Source organism: Engystomops pustulosus, chromosome 3 (assembly GCF_040894005.1).
Source record: "Engystomops pustulosus chromosome 3, aEngPut4.maternal, whole genome shotgun sequence".
NCBI lineage: Eukaryota > Metazoa > Chordata > Amphibia > Anura > Leptodactylidae > Engystomops > Engystomops pustulosus.
Genome location: NC_092413.1, coordinates 157,111,766 through 157,135,660, shown reverse-complemented (window position 1 = coordinate 157,135,660; position 23,895 = coordinate 157,111,766). Strand labels below are relative to the sequence as shown.

The 23,895-nt window shown below is 41.3% G+C and overlaps 1 protein-coding gene across 13 annotated transcripts in view; it reads left to right on the top strand.

The window, feature by feature from the left end:
• SOX2 (SRY-box transcription factor 2) overlaps window positions 1-23,895 on the top strand; it is a 508,319-nt gene that overhangs the window by 282,402 nt on the left and 202,022 nt on the right. For 8 of the 13 annotated variants that reach the window (XR_011854280.1, XR_011854286.1, XR_011854271.1 and 5 more), the window contains exon 3: window positions 1,214-1,326. The exons of the other annotated variants lie outside the window; for them this stretch is intronic. The gene's annotated coding sequence lies outside the window, so the exon portion shown is untranslated. The remainder of the gene's footprint in view (window positions 1-1,213; window positions 1,327-23,895) is intronic. 13 annotated transcript variants of the gene reach the window in all.

The following is a 23,895-nucleotide window of genomic DNA, read 5'->3' as shown; positions in this document are numbered from 1 at the left end:
TAAACTTCACTCTCTAGTATGTCTGATGTCTATTCGTCTTTCTGTTGTTCTCAAGTTCTGAACATTTGTTGGCCATCGTTTGGTCACTTAACTTCTACAATACAACTCTTTTGTAGTTAATTGATTTAAACACCATAATGACTTTTGTGCAAATTGCCGACCATTCTACGCAACTTGTATGTGTTGTTTCTTTAGCAATGCAATATTTGTGAATATGTTAACCCTTAACATGTATTATGCGCAATACTCAATAAAAATATATTGAACCAGAATGTGTGACACACAATTGCACTGGGAACACATGTCACATGCTTGAAACATCAGGATATCTGGACAAAATTGAACACTACAAAAATGCAGGGTAGTTTAAAGGTTTGACACGTTAATCACAATGAAGGGGGGCGCTGAGCTTGACTTTTGGCAACTCTTGCATCCCTATGTGAGGCTCCTTATTACATGGATTAAAAGTACATTTTTTCCTTGCTGCAAGTGGTTAGAGTTAGGGTTTCACTCAGTAACTAGTTATAAGGAAAGCGAATTACATGATGCTGGTTTACTGGGGTAATCTTTGCTGACAATTTGGGACGCTTTATATGATAGAATCAAAAGTTTGAGGAAACTATGCGTAAATTAATAAATAGGACTCGCAAAGTATAAATGTATAATTTAAGGAGTGTTATATGCATGTTTGGTTAAATGCCACTGTATAGAAAAAATATAAATGGCCATTAAGAAATTAAATAGGTACAATAATTTATTAAAGGGGCCATATACAAGCAGTCCCCAGGTTACATACAAGATAGGGTCTGCAGGTTTGTTCTTAAGTTGAATTTGTATGTAAGTCGGAATTGTGTATTTTATCATTGTAATCCCAGCCAGAACTTTTTTGGTCTCTGTGACAATTGGATTTTAAAAATGTTGGGTCGTCATGAGAATCGGGATTAACACTAAAGCTTCATTACAGACATCTTTGATGTAATTATGAGGCACCACATATTTTTAGGGGTACAGAATTATTTATTCAGGGACTGTAGTATAGTAATGTATTTAGGGGTCACAATTTAATTTTTGATATATGCAGGGGGCACAGAGTGTTTTTTTTAGAGGGATTTATAGGGGGAAGGGTACCTTGTGGCCAATTTTGCTATGTACAATGGGGGACATTTCTGTTATACAGGTGAAATTATACTGTAAGTAATTGTGATATTTTTAGGGACGCAGTGTGAGGGGATGTGCTGCCAGGAGCTGAAGTCATCAGGCAGAAAATTCAGCAACCAGATTTTACGATGATTCTGGACGTGAAGGAGAAGACATGTCACCTGTAAGGTACTAGATACTACTTCTGCCTGTGCCTGATCAGTATTGTATTTTCTGAGTAACCTTCTAGTGTTAGACAGCTCTCAACTTATGAACTCTCATATCAATAGGTTCAGTGAGCCAAGTTTGAGTTGTCTATGTGGTGCGGAGACCCCAGCATGTGAGGTTATTGCCATCAGTTCTTAGAACAGTTTTCAGGATTATCTAATTGGTAGGTTAGTGTGGAGTGCTAACACTTGCATCCCTAACCAAAGCCCAGCCACCAGCAGAAATCCATGGAAACCAGGGGTAATTCTTATACCTTCCCTAACACTGATGATCTGAACAAACTAAGAGGCGTGCACTTGTGGAGAGGGAAGAAGTAAGGGATACGTTTATCCTTTATTTTATTGCCTCCACTGCCAGCTTCTAGAAATTCCCTAATTACAGAATATTTATATTTTGCTAAATCAAAATCAATTTCATTGGTGGGCCCCAGGTACCCCAGTCAGACACTGATTATGGGGTTGTTTTACAGTGGGCATTCATGTTTTTCCTTGATAACCCAGCTACAGTCAATAAAGTATCACTGATTCTGTGAGGATTCTGTTTGAAGGAGCATTTTCTGATTTTCTGAAACATACAATGTAACATGCAACGTTAAACAAAGTATGTTGCGCACCTGCAACTCATGCAAATCATATAGCCACAGGTGGTATAGCCTGGCAGCTGTAACCTTATATACCCAGACTAATTGTTATACACAAGACTACCTGTACAGAAATATATGCAATCATGGGCTGTGTGTCAGTGGCGTGTGGTCGTGCCAACGCCCAAGCAAACATGGCCAGGAATAGGACCTGCTCTATAATTTGCGGCTCAGGCAGTCGGCTCACACACAGGGCTGTGGAAACCACAGCTGTGTGTATGAGCCCAAAAATAACGGACCTTGTGCTACCCGCTGAAACAACAGCTACAGCACAGCCAAAAACAGTGATTTTTGCATGTACTCAGCAGATGCAGGAAACACAACTGTAACTAAATTACTGAGATTTTGTATAAGCCTTCCCTTCTGAAGAAGAGTCTGTAAGAAGGCAAGAAAAACACATTAGCTGTTCGATATTCTGCTATCAGTTATGTATGCCGCTTCTATAATGACGTCCTTGCCAACTAATTATGAAGGTTGTTGTGCTTGTTCCATTAAAGAAGAATCAATATATCTACCCACCTGTATACTTTCCAACATGTTACTACTTAAAAGCAAAATTAAACTGGATGTAACAAACTTGGGTAATTATTTTAAAGCGCTTACAAATAATCGACATGAGCAGCAAATTGACTCCCGTGGTGATTTATATGTACTGCTAAATTATATGTTTACCTTTCTCTTTACAATGATTGGAAATTCACCATAGCAACATATGTATTAAATAGCGCTGATCATCTGGTTGTATATAAACTCTGCAAGCAGGTAAACCCAGAGCATCACATTAAAACTACCTGTTAACTGCATAGCCATTAAAAGTGAAAATATGTGGTGTCAATGTATATTTATTGGGGGGTTTATTTCCTAAATGTACTGTAATGTAATTGTTACGGAAAATATGCTGGTGTTTCAATACTCTGCATATATAGCTAAGACTAAAGGTAAGGTAGTTTTTAATAATGTGCCATCATTATGTGTTATTATTTAACCATATGAAAGGAATATATATTGTATAACGTATGTCACAAAGTCCACTAAAAGGACAGGGCCGGTTTTAGTGGGGCCCTGGCCAAAACTAAAAGTGGGGCCCCAAAATATTTTTTATGAACAGTCACAGTCAGTTAGAGGCTCCTTTAGCTCTGCACAATAATTAATAACACTTTGTAGATTACACACAGTAAAGAAGTAAGACAGTCTGTAATATGGGATTGTAGGAAAATGTTATAGATGAAAGGTAGATTCATATTAAATATCATAAAGATTTCTAGATAGATGATAGTTTTATAAATTCAGAAATATAAAGTAGATTATATAAATACCTAGATAGATGATTGAAGAAAAATAGATATGAGTGATAGATAGTTACAGTAGAAGAGAGGTTGGTTGATCGATAGAGGGGTGATAATAGATAGGAGATATATAGGTAGTTAGAAGATATATAGATAATTAGACAAAATGCTAAATAGATACATGGATCAATGGACAGATATATAGATAGGAAATAGAAAAATTATAGGAGATAGATAACTAGACCGATGTATAGACAGGAGATAGATGATAAGCATGATAAGCAATACCAGGCATTCAACCAAGTGGTATTAAGAAAAGCATTACATCCTCTGCCCACAAAAGTCCATATGCACGGGGCCCCTTTGGGAAAAAGCCCAGTTTGCCGCCCGTAAAGCCGGCCCTGACAATTAGGGCCTGCAGAGGACCAAGCAACACGCGCATTGCTCATGTGCAGCGCAACTACAGGAGAAATTAAGCATTACTGGGTACATTTTGAAATCAGTAGTGCAGGGTCCTGCTATCTTCTTTGGCTCACAGGTGGTGGTCAAAAACTAGGTACCCACCTCTATTAATTCATCATGTCCTAATGAGAAATTTCTATAAGGATATTCTAAATCAAACTAGTCATGTGACTTTATACTTGAAAAAATATCTGAATATTCCATATTCTCTTATTTTCACACTATTTGGACAACAAATGGGATGCCACTATATAAATAATAATAATTATAATAATAATTGTTAGGTCCCACGGCTAAAAATTGTGAAAGAAATAGCTTTTTTGGGTTTTAGTAAAGTTTTATATGGAAATACTGCCAACAGGATAAATATTAAATATAAGTCATTTGCATATTTCTAACTATTTTGACCAAAGGGGTATTCCAGGAATAAGCATAATTCATATACAAATGGGTACTCAAAATATAAGCTAATGTGTAATTAGTTGTTATTTAAAATTTTGCTCCCCTTAGCAGAAAAATGCTGGTGACATAGACTGTAATGAAGAATTATAATGTTACTGGCCCTTTAATCAGTCCATTAATTTCCTCCGTGCGGTCCGTTGCAAAGAAGACACAGGACAGAAGATGGCCACTGGTCATATGTCCACATCACATGTCCTGCACCTGCCTGGGCAGGTCATGTGATCACCACTATGTTTGGCTGTTGTCGGTTGGTTGCAGTGCATCCAGTATCATCAGTGTTTTGGTGATGGCAGTTACACATCATTACTATGGTAACAGACCGGGACAGTCTGTAACATCATCACCGGGAGCAGAGCATAAGAGGGAGGAGGAGTTACTAACAACTAAAGGATCATGGAACTTGTAGTTTCCACTGGCGGCCATCTTAGTGATAACTCCACCTACTTTAGAGAGGCCATAAATTTTGTAAATCATAAAATCAAACTATGAAAGCTCCATATTGTGACTAATGACATTGAGTTTTGTTGTTTTCATTTATTTATATCATCATGGGTTTTTGTGTTAGACGTTCATATTCCCGGAATACCCCTTTAATATATCTACTTTACCATGTGCTGCATACGATCCCGTATATATACATATTTCTGCTACTTAGTTTAATGAGCAGATTTGATGGATCACTGAACCATAAACAAAATCCTAGAAAATTATAGATCATTTAAGGAAATGATATATATGAACCTGTGTGAACTCACATTTTACAAAAATTACAGAGGCAGTTTATTATTGTGGTGTTTACTTTACATAGAGTAAATCACAAAAGCGAGCACACCACCCACATTTTTAAAAAATATTTAATATATGTCTGTAAACTGTCTAAAACCAGTGGTCTACTAGCGTATTGCAGTACATAATAGTTTTGCACATGATTTGTATTCGTCTGTCACAGATACTCTGCGCATGTGCCGAGTTGCAGCAGCAGACGTTGGAGTGGGGACGGGTAAGTCCGCCTGCACACCCCGCGTCGGGGCACCCCCACACAGAGGCACACAGGTGCGCCTGCGACCCGAGTCATGGGTCGCAGGAGCACCCATGACAATGACTTTGGGTAAATTTTGTCGAGATTGTCCCAACCACTATTGGGAATTATTTGTTTCTCACTTTTCTCGGGATATGGACACAAACTGCACATTGACTTTGATACACCCTAATCTTTTAAATGGATAAAAATGGAAGTTTAGGCAAAATGTGCACACCAACTCTATAGAAGAACATAACTAGATGGTGGGAAAAAGCTTACTTGTTAATAAGATCCAGTTCCCCACAGTTTGTATCTTCAGAACTGTGCATTTCTTGTTACAAAGTTTATTTTCTCTCTGCACTAAACACTGCTTACAGAACTTTTAGGAACATGTTGAGAAATGACTACTGCATGCTGGAGGCTTCCTGCTGTATATTTCCAAGAGAATTTATCAAACTCTGCTAATGGATTTCACTGAAAAGACCCATGGTTATAATTACATAACCTTCATTTGCAGTAATATTTTAAACATCTCTCTAAAACTGGAGGTTAGATTGTAGTTATAAAGCATTAAGTATATGACAAATGCTGGCTGGATTTATACTCAGGCTAGAAATGCATTTATGTTATCTTTGAAAATCACTTAGATTTGGGGTTCATTTCTTTAAAACAATTGATTGTTTCCCTGTCTCCTTCAGGTTGAGGAGTGTGTGGAACAAAACAATTATGTGGTCATGGGAGGTTATTTATGATATGCCGATACTCATGCACCGGCGTATGATAGCCCTGTCGCTCCTCCAGGGCTGCCGGATACGTCAAGAGGTTCCAGCCTCTCGATGCATCCAGCAGGGCCCTGCCTGGCTTAATAATAAATGCACCCCGCAAATTTCCACATATGAAAACTTGGTGGCTACACCCCCGTCTCACTTATTGTGAGCAGGAACTCATTTAATTTACAGACATAGTCTATCAGGCATTTTTCTTTTACTTAAAGCCAGTTTTGGATCCAAAGAGATTGAAAAAAGATTTGGGTTTCAGTTGTTTTTTAGCAACTGTTTGGAAAAATATATTGAAGAACGACTATGACTATGGAGTTAAACAGCGTTCAGTTTCCTAGTTGGCATCAGATGTGCTAGAATTATTAAAGGACATCTACCTCCAGGACGAAAGACTGTATGCAAATGAGTCTGAGGGGTTTCAGGCTCCATTAACATCTATGGAGCCTGGAGCCCCTCAGGCTCATTTGCATACAGTCCTTCATCCTGATGGTAGATGCCTTTTAAGTCTCTGGCATCTCTAGAGGCCCCATACATTAAAATAAGCCCAAGTCTGGGACTGGTATAGTTCTCACTTACAATATGCACCAGAGTAATAAATGTGTAATACTGTGAATTAAAATCTTCTATTTAGAAATTACTCCCAAGCATAGAAGACTTTTAGAACTGTACTATATATAATTAGCTTTTTTCTTAAAACAGAAAGAGGTTTAAAGCATGCTTACATATTTACAACCATAATACATATAAGTAAAATATTTCTATTAAAAAACCGGGACTTTGGAGGATGTTAAAAATGTATAAAAATATAAGAAGAATCTGACTAGAGATGAGCGAACATACTCGTCCGAGCTTCATGCTTGTTCGAGCATTAGCGTACTCGAAACTGCTTGTTGCTCGGACGAATACTTCGCCCGCTCGAGAAAATGGCAGCTCCCGCCGTTTTGCTTTTTGGCGGCCAGAAACAGAGCCAATCACAAGCCAGGAGACTCTGCACTCCACCCAGCATGACGTGGTACCCTTACACGTCGATAGCAGTGGTTGGCTGGCCAGATCAGGTGACCCTGGGATAGACTAGCCGCTGCCCGCGCTGCTCGGATCATTCTGTGTCTGGATGCCGCTAGGGAGAGAGCTGCTGCTGGTCAGGGAAAGCGTTAGGGTGCTAGTAGATTACTGTTAGGCAGGAGTGATTCAACAAGAACCCAACAGCCCTTCTTAGGGCTACAATAACGTTATACTTTTTTTTTTTTTGTTTGCTTGTGGCTGGGCTTGCTGGCACTAGTAGTGCAGCTAGTACCATATTGTGAGGAATTTGCAGGGGGACTTGCTACCGTTCTGTTTAGCTCTTAGTGACACACATATCCACCTCAAACACCAAAGTGGGAAAATTTATTAGGGGTTGGATTTCAATTAGGCACAGTCTGTCATTTCCTTTTTATTTTACGTTTATTTTTTCATAACTCAGCGTCATCTCATCAGTGTGCTTTCATACTTGGCTAGAAAATAGCCAAAGGAGAATCCAAACGGCTTACTTACGCCTACAATAGCGTTATATATATTTTATTTCTGGTTGATCTGCTGGTGGCTGTCCTTGCTGCAGTGCATATACTAGCCAATTGTGAGGAATTTGGAGTGAGACTTGCGACCGCTGTGTTTAGCGCTTAGTGACGCACATATCCATCGCAAAGACCGAAGTGGGAAAATTTATTAGGGGTTGGATTTCAATTAGGCACAGTCTGCCATTTCCTTTTTATTTTACGTTTATTTTTTCATAACTCAGTGTCATCTCATCAGTGTGCTTTCATACTTGGCTAGAAAATAGCCAAAGGAGAATCCAAACGGCTTACTTACGCCTACAATTGCGTTATATATATTTTATTTCTGGTTGATCTGCTGGTGGCTGTCCTTGCTGCAGTGCATATACTAGCCAATTGTGAGGAATTTGGAGTGAGACTTGCGACCGCTGTGTTTAGCGCTTAGTGACGCACATATCCATCGCAAAGACCGAAGTGGGAAAATTTATTAGGGGTTGGATTTCAATTAGGCACAGTCTGCCATTGCCTTTTTATTTTACGTTTATTTTTTCATAACTCAGCGTCATCTCATCAGTGTGCTTTCATACTTGGCTAGAAAATAGCCAAAGGAGAATCCAAACGGCTTACTTACGCCTACAATAGCGTTATATATATTTTATTTCTGGTTGATCTGCTGGTGGCTGTCCTTGCTGCAGTGCATATACTAGCCAATTGTGAGGAATTTGGAGTGAGACTTGCGACCGCTGTGTTTAGCGCTTAGTGACGCACATATCCATCGCAAAGACCGAAGTGGGAAAATTTATTAGGGGTTGGATTTCAATTAGGCACAGTCTGTCATTTCCTTTTTATTTTACATTTATTTTTTCATAACTCAGCATCATCTCATCAGTGTGCTTTCATACTTGGCTAGAAAATAGCCAAAGGAGAATCCAAACGGCTTACTTACGCCTACAATAGCGTTATATATATTTTATTTCTGGTTGATCTGATGGTGGCTGTCCTTGCTGCAGTGCATATACTAGCCAATTGTGAGGAATTTGGAGTGAGACTTGCGACCGCTGTGTTTAGCGCTTAGTGACGCACATATCCATCGCAAAGACCGAAGTGGGAAAATTTATTAGGGGTTGGATTTCAATTAGGCACAGTCTGTCATTTCCTTTTTATTTTACATTTATTTTTTCATAACTCAGCATCATCTCATCAGTGTGCTTTCATACTTGGCTAGAAAATAGCCAAAGGAGAATCCAAACGGCTTACTTACGCCTACAATAGCGTTATATATATTTTATTTCTGGTTGATCTGCTGGTGGCTGTCCTTGCTGCAGTGCATATACTAGCCAATTGTGAGGAATTTGGAGTGAGACTTGCGACCGCTGTGTTTAGCGCTTAGTGACGCACATATCCATCGCAAAGACCGAAGTGGGAAAATTTATTAGGGGTTGGATTTCAATTAGGCACAGTCTGTCATTTCCTTTGTATTTTACATTTATTTTTTCATAACTCAGCGTCATCTCATCAGTGTGCTTTCATACTTGGCTAGAAAATAGCCATAGCAATAGGATAGCATTGTTTGGTTTTAAAAACTAAAAAACACAAAAAAAAACTAAAAAACACAAAAAAAAGTGAAAAAAAAAAATTAAAGTTATATAACTTTCATTTTCAAAGTGTTTAACCCGAGGGCTAGGGGTAGAGGACGAGGACGAGGGCGGGGACGTGGGCGTCCATCTACTGCAGGGGTCAGAGGCCGTGGTCCTGGGTGGGGTGAGACGCCACCTGCTGATGAGGGAGCAGGGGAACGCCGCAGAGCTACACTCCCTAGGTTCATCATGTCTCAAGTTACTGGGACTCGTGGTAGAGCACTGTTGAGGCCAGAACAGTGCGAACAGGTGATGTCGTGGATTGCCGACAATGCTTCGAGCAATTTGTCCACCAGTCAGTCTTCCACGCAGTCCACCCTTGTCACCGAAATCGGCACTCCTCCAGCTCCTGCACCTCAGCCTCCTCCCCCCCAGTCTGCCCCCTCCCAGGAAAATTTGGCATTTGAACCGGCATACTCTGAGGAACTGTTTTCTGGACCCTTCCCACAGTCACAAACCACTTGTCCGGTTGCTGCTGAGCAATTTTCCGATGCCCAGGTTTTCCACCAGTCGCAGTCTGTGGGTGATGATGACCTTCTTGACGTAGTGGCAGAAGTGTGTAAAGAGGTGTCCGACGATGAGGAGACACGGTTGTCAGACAGTGGTGAAGTTGTTGTCAGGGCAGGAAGTCCGAGGGGGGAGCAGACTGAGGGATCGGAGGATGATGAGGTGACAGACCCAAGCTGGGTTGAGAGGCCGGGTGAACACAGTGCTTCTGAGACGGAGAAGAGTCCTCGACCAGAACAGGTTGGAAGAGGCAGTGGTGGGGCCAGACGGAGAGGCAGGGCCAGAGCAGGTGCATCAGCGCCAAATGTGTCACGTAGTGAAGCTCCCGTGGCGAGGGCTCCCGCGGCGAGGGCTAGATTTTCAGAAGTCTGGAGGTTCTTTAAGGAAACACCGGATGACCGACGGACTGTGGTGTGCAACCTTTGCCAAACCAGGATCAGCAGGGGTTCCACCACTACTAGCTTAACTACCACCAGTATGCGCAGGCATATGAATGCTAAACACCCGAATCAGTGGCACCAAGCCGGTTCACCTCCGGCCGTGCACACCACTGCTCCTTCCCCTGTGTCAGCTGATAGTCAGCCCCCTGCCCAGGACCCTGGCACAAAAACCCCATCGTCGCCTCCACGATCCTCCACAGCATCCACCAGCGTTCAGCTCTCCATACCCCAGACGCTGGAGCGGAAAAGAAAATATAGTGCAACCCACCCGCACGCCCAAGCCCTTAATGTCCACATCTCCAGATTGCTTAGCCTGGAGATGCTGCCCTATAGGCTAGTAGAGACCGAGGCCTTTCGCAACCTCATGGCGGCGGCCGCCCCTCGGTATTCGGTCCCCAGCCGCCACTACTTTTCCCGATGTGCCGTCCCAGCCCTGCACCAGCACGTGTCAGACAACATCATCCGTGCCCTGACCAACGCCGTTTCTGACAAGGTCCACCTGACCACGGACACGTGGACGAGTGCTGCCGGGCAGGGCCACTATATATCGCTGACGGCACATTGGGTTAACTTGGTGGAGGCTGGGACCGAGTCTGACCCTGGGGCTGGTCATATACTGCCGACGCCGAGGATTGCGGGGCCTACCTCGGTCCAGGTCTTTCAGGCCTACTATGCCTCCTCCTCCTCCCACCCCTCCTCCACCTCCTCCTCCGAACTACCATCCGTGGGCATGGCGCCATCAGTCGCTAGCTCTAGGCACAGCAGCAGTGCCGTCGCTAAGCGACAGCAGGCGGTGCTCAAACTGCTGAGCCTAGGCGATAAAAGGCACACCGCCCAAGAACTATTACGGGGCATCACGGCGCAGACTGATCTGTGGCTGGCACCGCTGAACCTGAAGCCAGGCATGGTTGTGTGTGACAACGGCCGTAACCTGGTGGCGGCTCTGCAACTCGGCAGACTGACACATGTGCCATGCCTGGCCCATGTGTTAAATCTGATAGTTCAGCGTTTCCTCAAGACATACCCCAATCTGTCAGATTTGCTCACGAAGGTGCGCCGCATCTGTGCGCATTTCAGGAAGTCCAGCACAGATGCTGCCACTCTCAGGGCAGCGCAGCGCCGCCTCCAACTGCCCGCTCACCGACTGTTGTGCGACGTGCCCACGAGGTGGAATTCAACATTAACCATGTTATCCAGAGTTTACCAGCAGCGCAGAGCGATTGTAGACTGCCAGATGTCAACTTCCACCAGAACTGGTAGTCAGGTCAGTCAGCTTCCTCAAGTCTACAATGAGGAGTGGACGTGGATGTCTGATATCTGTCAGGTGCTGAGTAACTTTGAGGAGTCAACACAGATGGTCAGTGGTGATGCCGCCATCATCAGCCTCACCATCCCGCTGCTTGGCCTGTTGAAAAACTCTCTGGTCAGCATGAAGTCGGAAGCTTTGCGCTCGTCACAAGAGACGGGGGAAGAAGATTCCCTTGTTGATAGCCAAAGCACCCTTAGGTCTGTTTCTCAGCACATATCGGAGGAGGTGGAGGAGGATGAGGAGGAAGAGGAGGAGAATGTTGGCGAGACAGAAGAGGGGACCATTGTTCAGTCCTTCACTGTTCAGCGTGTATGGGCAGAAGAAGAGGAGTTGGAGGAGTTGGAGGAGGAGGAAATGGACAGTCAGGCCAGTGAGGGGAGTGAATTCTTGCGCGTTGGGACTCTGGCGCATATGGCAGATTTCATGCTAGGCTGCCTATCCCGTGACCCTCGCGTTCAAAGAATTTATTCCAGCACCGATTACTGGGTATTCACTCTCCTGGACCCACGGTACAAGCAAAATCTTTCCACTCTCATCCCTGGAGAGGAAAGGAGTGTGAGAATGCATGAATACCAGCAGGCCCTGGTGCACAAGCTGAAACAGTATTTCCCTTCTGACAGCGCTAGCGGCAGAGTGCGTAGTTCTGCGGGACAAGTAGCGAGGGAGAGTAGGCGAGCAGGCAGCTTGTCCAGCACTGGCAAGGGTACGCTTTACAAGGCTTTTGCCAGCTTTATGTCACCCCAGCAAGACACTGTCACCTGTCCCCAGTCTCGGCAGAGTAGGGCTGATCTTTACAGAAAGATGGTGAGGGAGTACGTAGCTGACCATACCATCGTCCTAAATGATCACACAGCTCCCTACAACTACTGGGTTTCAAAGCTGGACATGTGGCACGAACTGGCGCTGTACGCCTTGGAGGTTCTTGCCTGCCCTGCCGCTAGCGTCTTGTCCGAGCGGGTTTTCAGTGCAGCTGGTGGCATCATCACCGATAAGCGTACACGCCTGTCGACTGACAGGCTGACGCTTATTAAGATGAATAAAGCCTGGATTTCTCATAATTTCCAATCTCCACCAGGTGAAGGAAGCTCAACCTGAATAATTTATGCACTCCTCCTCCTCCTCATTTTCCTCCTTCTCCTCCTCTTTGTACACTAAAGCAGAGGAAACTGGCTATTTTTTGACAGGGCCCACTGGCTCTAGCTATAGTACTTTATGCATTTAATTTTTCTGGAGGGCCACCTACCCGGTCCTCTGTTTTAAACAATTTTTGGGAGTGCCACATACAGGCACTCAATCTATTCAATTTTTCTAGAGGGCCACCTACCTGCTCCTCTGGTTTGAAAACTTTTTTGGACTGCCACATACAGGCACTCAATCTATTTCATTTTTCTGGAGGGTCACCTACCTGCTCCTCTGGTTTGAAAACTTTTTTGGACTGCCACATACAGGCACTCAATCTATTTCATTTTTCTGGAGGGCCACCTACCTGCTCCTCTGGTTTGAAAACTTTTTGGGACTGCCACATACAGGCACTATCCAAATTAAATTGTCTCCATAGCAGCCTCCACACGTTGTCTCCATTGCTACCTCCAAAAGTCGTCCATATAGCTGCCTCCATACATCGTCCCCTTATCAAACGAGGTGTGTCAGGCACAAATTTGGGTTGTTTTCATGGCTTCCATGTTAACTTTGTCGCCACCCTGCTGTGTAATCCACAAAATATACTGGCAAACTTTTATCATGTACCGATATTATTTGAGCGCTTCTTGCTCACCTCCTTTGGTTCCTCTCTGCCACCCATTGGTTTGAAGCCTGAGTCCATTTAGGGTATGTCGCCATGACACTCTCTAGCCTGCTGCCGCTGCCTCTGCATGCCGTCCCCTATAGTGTCAGGGTCAATTATTGGATGTTTTAGATGCTATCTAGCTTCATTCTGTCACTCTGTCATGGCCATGCTGTTGCCCATAATTTTGGCATAATGGTGCGATTAAGCAGCCTCAGAGGCATCCATGCATGCTGCCCCTGCTGTTTCCTGTCCATTTCCGTGGTGTTTCCATCCTTTTCTGAGGTTCCCAGGTGTTTGGCCAAGCTTCCCCGTGCAGAGCCTTGGTCCCCTTGAAAAATGCTCGAGTCTCCCATTGACTTCAATGGGGCTCGTTATTCGAGACGAGCACTCGAGCATCGGGAAAAGTTTGTCTCGAATAACGAGTACCCGAGCATTTTAGTGCTCGCTCATCTCTAAATCTGACCATAGTCAAAAGATTTACAGTTGTATTCAGGGACAACTAAAATTGTAAACACCATGACTGATAGAGACAGGTTGAACTTATATCTGTCAAATGCTGTATATTTTGTACCATTGAATTAGAGAATGTGTCATTTTGTTATCCTGAGTATATTTAAGACTCTTGTCTTGGAGGGAATACCCCTTTAAATTTTCAACAGAGAATTGAAATTGGGTTGAGGTCTGAACTTTGTCTGGGCCATTGCAAGACTTTGATTCCTTTCTTTTTCACCAATTCTGTATTAGATCTGCAGGTGTGTATGGAATGATCATGCAGTTGCTTGACCAAGTTTCTGCCAAACTTGAGAATCTTAATATAAGTCACAGATAAACGGCCAGATGCTGTAATCACAAGATTACATTGTATGGCCATAAGATGAATGCTAGCGGTCACCGTGTTATATTAACTTGCAACATTAGATGGACAAGTATCTCACTTAATAATTCAATTTCCTACACTTGGAGTAGGAAATGTCACTTGTAGACTGATTAAATCACATAAACTGCTAAAATATAACTTTTATTCAGACTACATGAATACAATAAAAATGAGTCATGCTCCTCCCTTTAGGCCCTGCGCCATGCATCAATCAATTAATTAGCTTTAACAGGAATATTGCTTTAAGAAACCCACCTACAGACCACCATATGCTATATTTGTAAATCAGACAAGAACAACACACAAAAAGTGTAGGGGTAGAGAGTTGTCAGATGTTGTATAGCAATGAATGACAGGTTTAGCTCATGTGTCTAGCACTCTATGGACATTGATCCCTTGCTAATAATAGTATTGCTGTCACCAGTGATGGATTACTATCTATAAATTACTGGACATATGAGCCAAACCTATTACCCATTGTTAGACGACATATCTGACCATTCGCTAATTTTTCATTACTCAAGAGTATTAAGATTATGAACCTGGGAAAGAGTTTGGTCTTCAGCTTTAAAGGGAACCTGTCACCAGGGACCTCATTCTTCACTAAAGACAGATTGTAAAAGTCCATGACACCAGCAGTGCAAAAATGTCTCTCTGCCTTTTCTAAGCATTTGCATTAAAATATAATTGTGTGTTATAACTTACCTTGCTCCCTGACAAAATCCTGGGGTAGTCACAGGGGCTGGACTTTGGTTTGGATGCATTTCAAAAAGCAACATGTGGCTTGTCTGTTACTCACTCCTCAGAGCTTGGCCCCCACGTGCTCCTGTCTACCTCCTCCTCCTGCTCCTTCACAGAGGTCACAGCCTGGTCAGCCTGACATGAGTGGGGGAGGGACAAGCTGTACAGGAGCACAAACATGGAGACAGCCTTCAGCTCAAACAGGTCACATTTTGTTTTTTGAAATGCATGCAAACCAAAGTCCAGCCCCCCGTGACTATATGTCAAATATTGGGGAGTAGTTAAAACTGATGATTTTTCCATAATGTCACAGCATTTTCCCTTAGCTGATTTTGGCTATAAAAACATCAGCCTGACCTATACACAGCACAGTCATACTTATCCCATCTGCGCCATCTTTATGCTACCGACGGCATCCGGTTTTTTTTTACAGACCAATTACAATTGAAACGTCACATTTAATATGCTTGTAATTTATGGAATTATAATTTATTTTCCGAAGTTTAAGAAAATTGGAGTGTTGGATCTCTTCTTACACCTTCATTAATAATAACCACTAATCTAATGTGCCCACCTCAAATGTTTAATAATGGGGACATCAGGTCAGAGGAGGGTACAAGTAAATATTACAATAAGTCAGTGATGGCGAACCTTTTAGTGGCCGAGTGCCCAAACTGCAACCCAAAACCCTCCTTATTTATCGGGAGGTGCCAACCAAAAATTAAAGCAGTAACCTATTGCTTCCTGTTCAACAACTTTTAATCATATTGGCCACCAGAGGACAGCAACACAGTAGAAAGATGGAAAATTTTCATCATTTTAGCTTGTTTCCAGTGTTCCCCTGTACACAGAGAATCGTGGGGCCAGCAGGAGGTCCTAAAATAATTCGACCCTGTCTAATTCTCCCTCTTCCTACACTCCCAAGTAGCGAAGTAAGTATCAAAATATGACTGAAAGCAGCATCTTTTAAGTTGCTTGGCACTGCCGGAAGATTCTTTGAGTCTTATCTGGTGTGCTGGGGCGATGGCCCGGGTGCCCACAAAAAGGGCTCTGAGTGCCGCCTCTGGCACCCGTGCCATAGGTTCGCCATCACTGCAATAAGTAATTTATGAATTATCTCTAGCAAAGTAATAAATAAGGTAGAGGCAGGTCAGGCTTCACCCCGTGATTTCTGATAAAGAACTTGTACCAAAAGTGAATAGTTGCACTGTTAGTACACAAATGATAGGGCAATGGACAAAGCATCCTTTATAGCAGGACAGAACAGTAGCCATGTCCTTCTGTCCTGTTTTCTTTCTGCTATAAATATATCCACACTAGATCATCGAAACTTGACAAACTGCGGAAAAAAAGACACATTGGGGGTCATTTACTAAGGGCCTGATTAGCGTTTTCCCGACGTGTTACCCGAATATTTCCGATTTGCAAAATCCACTTATTCTTCACGGCAGTAACATTGCTAACTGTTCTACCACACCCTTCAATCCTATTGGCATCCTTAGGATGTCAATTCAGTTGAAAGAAGGAGGAGAAATTTGGATTTTCATTGTCGCTTCCCTCCAAGGTTCCCCTGAACAAGAAAAATTGCAGTGCTGGAAGCAGGAACACCATTGCTAATATTATTCCTTCTATTCCTCCTGAGCCCACATAATGCTGACTGTGGCACATTCAGGGCTGTCTGGGACTATAGGAGTTCTGTCAGGCAAACTCTGGCTGGGCCACCCAGGTGCCCACAGAGAGGGGGTCTGAGTTCAACTTCTGGCACCCATGCCATAAGTTAGCCTGTACTGATCTAGGCTAAGTGCCACAACAGCCAACAGGCCACGGCTCCTGTAGTTTGGTGGTTAGGATACTAAGCATATTTTTCGGAATATAATTGGAATGTGTGAGGTGAAAATGTTTACTCTAAATCTAGTTAATGATGTTCTACAACCCACAGGAGATGGTTCTGCAAAATTTTGTGATTGTAAATACGATGGTGCGGACATACATACAAAATAAGTACATGCATACCTATATACATACATGCACTCAGCTTTATATATTTGATAAAATGTTTGGCATCTGCTTACACTAAAATACACAAGTAATCAGTTTATGAAATAAAATTGCACGTGTATTTATTTCCTAGGAATGCAATGGCTGCGCACAACCTTGTGTACTTGGTGACCATGTATACGTTAATGAACCTGTTTACAGTGTTCAATTATCGACACATCCTGCTTAGGAGGCAGGCCCAGGGACATGAGAGAGTTAAATGTGTTCCAGGCAGATGAAATGGTATTCAGAAATCTGTGCGGGGTATTTATTGTGAGAGTAGTGTGCAGGTTCCTCTCTGTGAAGAGGTGGCTTCTATTCATGACACGCTAGGGGTTATGGTAAGAATATGTGCTTTATATTAGTATAACCTTGTCTGGATGATATAGGAAAACTAATTTGCCTTATTTACATATGGCACAATCTTTCCAGCATTCAAGGGTTTGTCAGAACCAGGAACATTGTGCATTTCCATGGTAACAGATGGCATGCTGGCAGTATCTAGCTTGTTGCAGTTTCAACTAGGCAGGCCAGCAATTAATCAGCCATCTACATGAGCAAAATTCTTTGTGTGTGAATGGCACTGCTCCTCTGTAGTGCTGTCTGTGCTTTTACAATTTCTGTATTCCTGCCGTGTGAATTACTTTTTGGTCTTTTGTATTAATTTTCCATTGCGCTTCCAAAGCCATGAAGCAAAGAATGTTTAAAAAAAAAATCAACTGTGACCTGCAATATATTTCCCCAGCACCTTAACCTTGAGAAATGGCTTCCTATACCTCAAGACAATGCTCAACAGTTTCATGTAGAAATGCAGACTCTTCGGCGGAACTGAGATAAAATATTCATTTTTTTATCTTATTTTTGCAATGAACAAATAAAACAGATTAGTCTACTTTATCGCTTTTTTCAGTGTATGTGGGCAGTATGTTCAGTTTTTTTTTATTTTACACTCTTAAAATTCCAAAATCTAGTTAAACATTTTGCATATTGTAAAACAACAATTAATTGTATAAAAAATGTTATCTATAGTCCTAATTCGGTAATTCATAATTCAGATAAAACTGTATGTGCTCATTTGCTAAACAATAATACAAAAATAATAAGGCAACACATATATCAAATAGTGATAAAACTAACAAAACTATTTCAACATATTCCATTGGGGCCTATATGATTGGTTTCTTGCCAGCACAACTATTTTAGATGGCTTCTGCTAAACGGAATATTGTTATTGCGCATATAACAACAAATTAATATATTCCTTTATTATGACAATGACAGTATCATAGTTGATACGGTTGAAAAAAGACTCAGGTCCATGAAGCCTTACCTATAATTTGTTTCCAAATTTTGTTCCCCAAAATAGTCAAACTTCCTACTGGCCCAGTGTGGATAATTAATGAAAAATTGATGAAGCTAGTGTAAATAAAATTTTGTATGACATTTGTCTTATATTGTGCACTTTCAATAATTTTGTAAAATGTATGCTATTGTTTGCTCAATATTTATTGTAGCAGTTCTTCCCATTTAAAATTAAAATTAGTTGTTTTTAAAAGCGGCGCAGGTGGTGCAAAAAGGCGCAATTTCATGTATACATTTTCATGTCTTCTACACCACAAAATTAGTTCATCTGGCATAGTACATTGTTCCTGTTGTATACTACCTCTTTACTCTTTCCCTTATTTCCTTTATCGCTTTGTACACATAATTATATTTGGTGAGTGTAGTTAGTGTGCAATGGGTTCTATAAACCTACCTTAAACAAACATACACACACCATGAACACATGAATATACCACACATATATGGATATTAGACATCCACATTACGCACATATTAAACATCCATATATAATCCTTACACACAAAAACATGTATATTATACAGCTATATAGCTCTAAACAATACACATACTTAGCGGATTGCAGTTTTATCTTAGTGGGAGGAGCCTTGTTGAGAAGGTCTAAGGTTGCTTCCTGGTTGCACTGCTCTCTATCCTGTCTATATCTTCTTATTTCTCCAGGCACAATTGCTTCATGTATTAATTTGCTGAGATGCTTGCTATGACACATTTTACTCAAATCCCTCCAAATATCTTTTTGGGTTAATTAAGTATTATTAAATTGTTTTAAAATTGTTTCCACATTGGGGTAGGTAGCTCTGTTGAGGTCCTTAAAAATGGCAGTTTTTATTAAATACAAATCTTAAAAGCCATATATCACATATAATAGAATTAGTTGAAAACAGGACTACAAATAATGGTTGTTACATACAGAGGAGATTATATGTATTTTTATGAATACATAATATTAATTTCACAAAAGGGCAAAGACTACATTAACCACGAGTCATATACTGGAAGGACAAGTGCCTATATGTAACCAATAACCGGTGTGTCCCTGTAATCTCAGGTACACATACCCACTGAGACTCCTTTACAACTCATTGTGACTCCTATACAACTCATTGAGACTCCTCTATAACTCATTGTGACTCCTGTACGCACGTTTTGCGCTCCCTCTGTTTCTTCAGGGGCCTTCCTGTGGTTGCGGAGGGAGTGTGATACGCTTGTTGGGGTGATTTGTTGCTGCTTTTTTAAGCACCTAACAATTCCCTGTGTTTTAGGTTTTGTATGCATTTCAATGGAGTTGGTCAATTTGCGGGACACTTACGGAGTCCAGCCCATAGTAACCTAGTGTCTGTAACATTTGTTTTACTAATAATGGAGCAAACAGGTAGAGACCATAACCAAATAGCGAAGGCCAAGAACAAATTAACAGCATAGAAAACTTTATAACTGAGAAAAATCCAGATTCAGTTTCAGAGGTTAGAAAACCTGAAAATGTCAGATTGGTCAGTAGGCAAGTTAGGCAGTTTTGAGGTGAATTCCAAATCATATAAGAGAGGGTGAAAGGTCGGAAACATAGAGTAAATTGTCAATCTCACAAATGACTTTACTAAAGTATGTTAAATAATTGCCTTTGGTTGTATTTGAATATTTTTTTATGGTTCTGCAAACAAAGGCACATTAGTCTTTAGCAGCAATAATTACTTTGTTATTGTTCTTAAGATCTTCAAGCTCTTGTAACAAACTAGCCTGTGATTTTAATAATAAGTTCTGAAACTGCAGGTAGGGCATTGAGCAACAGTTCAAAACATTTCACAGTATAAGGCTACATAAATATGACTGTGGGAATACATTGTGAGTTTTATAATGTCAAAGCTAAATCCATTGGCTGGTTTCTGGTCCCCAAATATTATCATTATCAAACAAGACATGGAATAGTCGGGAAGTAAACTGGGCAACCACTGAGGGCCACTTGTCTTCTAGATTTCCTGAAACACGGGATTAGTGCAACAACCTAAAATTTCCTTGACCCCTCTGGACTTCATGTGAAGTATTGTCAGAACATTTGCCTGTTGCACCAGGGTTTGTTGTTGTTGTTCTATCAAACCACAATAAATGACATCTATACATGGATGTGCTTGGTCCAAGAATCACGGCTTGTGCAGTGGCCTTATTTTACGGAGCGAACACAGTGCCGGGGACAGGACACATATGGATATATGATGCAAGGATCCCCTTCTTTCCTGTGGCACAACAGCACTGAAGGGTAATCATGGTCATAGATCCAAAGAAGGAAGACAGAAACCTTCAATCCCAAATAGCAAGTCCTATATAATTGATGCCCACATCCGACGACCCTGGCAACTGGATCCACCATCCACAAGTAAATTAGAAGAAGCCACAGCATCCAATAACATGTACAATTTGTCTTTTATTCACCTTAGCACAGCATCTGAGATGTTTCGATTCTACGTGAATCTTTATTAAGCAAGCTTTATTAAGATAAAGATTCATGGAGAATCGAAATGACGCAGAATAAAAGACAAGTTCTATACTTTATTGAATGCTGTGGCTTCTTCTAATTTATTCATGGCTATAGTTCAGCACTGCTGTTTGGCATGGAAAATGGGACTCCTTGCATAACATATATCTATGATGCGCAAACAGATTTATATCCTCACCACTGTGTTCAGTCTGTGAAATCAGGCAATATGCGCAAGCCTCGGATTTTACGGACCAAATATAGCCAATTGCTTTATCCCTAGTTTATGATAGTAGGTCATATGTGTATCACTGTTAGATTTTAAAGAAGCTATTTAAATTGGGGGGAAAATTAAGCGTTACTAAAAATCTTGGCCAAGTACAGACAGTCCCCTACATAAGAACACCCGACGATCCCTAGTTACAAACGGACCTCTGGATGTTGGAAATTTACTTTATTTTAGCCTTAGGATACAATAAACAGCTATAATATTTATCAATGGTGTCTGCAATGAAGCTTTATTGTTGATCTTGCTTCTTGACAATCCAACATTTTTAAAATCCAATTGTCACAGAGACCAAAAGAATTTTGGCTGGGGGTTACAATGATAAAATATACAGTTCCAACTTACATACAAATTCAACTTAAGAACAAACCTGGGGACTACCCGTGTTGACATGAGAGAAAAGCAACTTGAGATATTATTTCTATTAATACTGTGGATTGTCATTATCAGTGGAGTTACACTACAAATCCCTTTAATGTAATGTGTGTTTGCGAATTTGAACCTTACGGAATTTTTCTGAGTGATCTTTCTTTAAAGTAGTAACTCTCTACATAAGTGCTTACATGACCTTCTGAATGTTTATTGCTACAATCTGTGCATTAAATATGACAGAAAAAGACCATTTAGTGTACCTAGTCCGCCCTCAAAGAATTTCCATTTTATTGTTATCTTATGATTGGCATGTATTTATCCCAGGTATGTTTTCACTTACGTATGGTAGAATATAATAATACAAATAACTTATCCGCTATATTGTAGAGCTGTCATATGACCCATAATCGTGTTGTCTGATTTATACAGCATCTTCTTGATAAGAAGTCAGCTTCCCTGTTCATTTATATGAGTACCTAGGGCTTCATGCACACAAATATCTGAAGTTTTCAGACCACAAACAGCGATTTTTCATTGCACTGATGAAAATAATAACAGTCTGCCAGAGCCACAAACACAGGCAGCAATATAACCTGCTCTAACTTTTGTGTACTGCTCTGGCTCACAGGAGTCATCAGTGTCTGACACTCTCAGATGGGCCTTGAAGTGTTTGGGATCACAACACTAAGGCCCCTTTCACACTTGCGTTTTTCACGTGCGTGTTCTGCACGTGCTTTTGACGCGCAGAACTTGCATTGCACTCAGACCCATTGTAACCAATGGGTCTTTTCAGACTTGCATTTCTTTTTCACGCACACATGCGCGTTTTTTTACGGGTATTTAAATCTCAACATGCTCTACTTTTGCAAGTCACGCGTGTGAAAACGCACCATACAAGTCTATGGAAACGCATCAAAAACGCATTGCACTCTGAGACACTTGCAAGTCCAACGCAAGTGTAATGCGTTTTTCATGCATCAATTGCCATAGAAAAGATAGACCTCAGCCCTGAGTTCTTTCCACTCGCATTACCTGCGGGTGAAAACGCATTGAAATTGCATTAAAATTGCATTGAAATTGCATTAAAAACGCGCATGAAAAAATGAGACACTGAACAAACTCTGACTGAAAACTGATTAAACTCTGATGAAAAATGTCAGTTTTTCACTGACCAAACCCTGATCGAACCCTGATCAAACTCTGACGTGATCTGCAACGCAAGTGTGGAAGGGGCCTAAAGCTCACCTGGCGCTTTCCAGGGTTCCTGCAAAAACGCCTATAATATTCTTTATATCCAAGTTTAGAAGCTATACAGAATATTTGTAGAAGCAGATCCAAACATCTTGGTACAGCAGAGGTTACAATGGCTATTTGACTATTTCCCCAGAAGAAGCCCAGTTTCACTGAACCAATGGGCCAATGTTTAGCTGTAGACTGGGACAAGCTATTTGATAAGTTTTTGAAGCAGTTCATGCTGTTGATAAAACAACCGGAATGGACTACTTCAGGCTCCAAACAGAAAATGTAATTTAGCTGGTAATGAGACGTGCAAATTGCCCTTTTTAGGGGATTTTTTTTTTATATTTTTTGTATTCATATTCAAGACACCCTTCTGTAGATGTCACTTTGAGTAGTGAAAAGGGAAAGCTTTGCCTGCATCCTGCCTGGCTGGGGGGAGGTTGATTCTGTTTTATGTGGATAATTATTTTAACCTTTATAACACATCCAGACCTGGTAGGTCTAGTTTCTTGCATTTACCCTGACATTTACATCTCCTTTGTACAGTTATAGCTCAACGCTCTGCTGCCATGTCAGTTCATGGTCACAGGGGTCTCTAACATTTCTACCACCCCGCAATCCGCAGTCTAAAATGCTATTATTAAGACCTATGATGCCTAAAAATGAGATTGCATGGTTATGACTAGAGTGCTGTAGCCTGAAATAGTCCTCCAACTGTTTTGAATGCTATTATTAAGTGTCCTGGGGAAATGCAAAAATTACCCAGTGATCCCCAGACTTAATTTTATTTAAGCATTCTGCAGAGTTTACAGGCCTGTAATATAGACTCCGTCTTTGGCTTTTAAAATGCATATGTTTTTGTTACAGTTTGGCAACAGTTGTATATATGTGCAACACAAAGTATAACACCTATCATTTCAAATGATTTGACACTACACTGGATCGAGTATTTAAAGACATTTTACACAAATTGAGATTTTTTTTTACTGTTTGCTGAGCATCCAGACGCACTGCAGCATTGCTTAATAAACAGTAGAAGCAGATATGGCAGGAAAGCCTGAAATGTAGCATCATAGAACAGGAGAAAAAGATGGTCTTTAAGGACAACTATTATCAAGGTGCAGAAATTAATTGGATACTTTAATTGAGCCAGATTACTAGCTAATGCTTGCTTGAATACAGTAATTCGTCTATTAAATTATCTTTGAATAATTACCTGAAATTTCTCAGCTGCAGGGCCTGATGGCTATTTAATTGCACAGTTGCTATATAATTACTTAACAAGGTG